Source organism: Brassica rapa, chromosome A03 (assembly GCF_000309985.2).
Source record: "Brassica rapa cultivar Chiifu-401-42 chromosome A03, CAAS_Brap_v3.01, whole genome shotgun sequence".
Classification (NCBI taxonomy): Eukaryota; Viridiplantae; Streptophyta; class Magnoliopsida; order Brassicales; family Brassicaceae; genus Brassica; species Brassica rapa.
The window spans coordinates 37,741,912-37,742,825 of NC_024797.2; the positions used below are offsets into that span (position 1 = coordinate 37,741,912).

The following is a 914-nucleotide window of genomic DNA, read 5'->3' on the forward strand; positions in this document are numbered from 1 at the left end:
CTCCTTCAGCTGAACAGACTTGCTTCCTAAGAAGCTCGTGCACCACATCTAACTTAGCTTTTACTTCGTCCATTTGTTCCTTCCCGATAGAGGCTACAGACTTCTTCCGTTCAGAGTCAGTGTTTTTGGTGCTGCTGCTGTTTGCAAGGTTTTCGATAAGTCTCACAGCTTCCAACGGATTCCGGGTAGTGAAGTTTCCTTCACTCGCCGTATCAAGAGCCATTTGATACAGTAAGGTGAGACCTCAGAAGAAAGTGCTTAGCAGCTGCACTTCCTTAAATCCGTGGTGTGGACAGTCTCGCTGGAAGAACCTAAATCTAATCCACGCATCTTTGAAGGACTCTCCAGCCTCCTGCGAGAATGTGGAAATTTTTTTCCAAAGTTCTTCAGCGCGTGCCTCATCGAAGAAGTTTCGTAAGAAAGCATTCTTTATGTCGGCCCAGGATGTTAAAGATCATGTGGGTTGCTGCCTAAGCCAGTGCATCGCTTCTCCATTCAGCGTGTATCTGAAGAGCTTGCACAGCAGGTAATCTCCGGGAACTCCTTCCATCCGAATAGCAGCGATTAGATCCTCGAACCGTTCCAATTGATCCATAGGATGCTCGTGCGGTAACCCAGAGTAGGGTATCTGCGACACGAGAGTGTAGTATTGAGGCTTCAGCTCGAAATTCGGCTTCTGGATCTCCGGAAGCCGAATAGCTAATCTGTTGGAATAGTACTCATCTGGGCGATTGTAGTCGGCCAGTGGTTTCGATCGAGCGTCCTCATCTATATGTTTAGCAGCTCCTGTAGCATTAGCATCAGGGATTACAGTCCCCTGAACGTCTATTTACTCACATGTTACATTACGCAGATGACCGTCCTTGTCATACAGGTTTCCGTTATCGTCATGTGTTAGAATAATAATGTTTACC

At 46.8% G+C, this 914-nt stretch overlaps 1 non-coding gene across 1 annotated transcript; it reads left to right on the forward strand.

The window, feature by feature from the left end:
- Positions 1–278: 278 nt before the first annotated feature.
- On the forward strand, positions 279–385 carry LOC117133170. The gene has a single exon (XR_004457011.1). It is a non-coding gene; the product is annotated as a small nucleolar RNA R71 (small nucleolar RNA).
- The last annotated feature ends 529 nt before the right edge of the window (positions 386–914 follow it).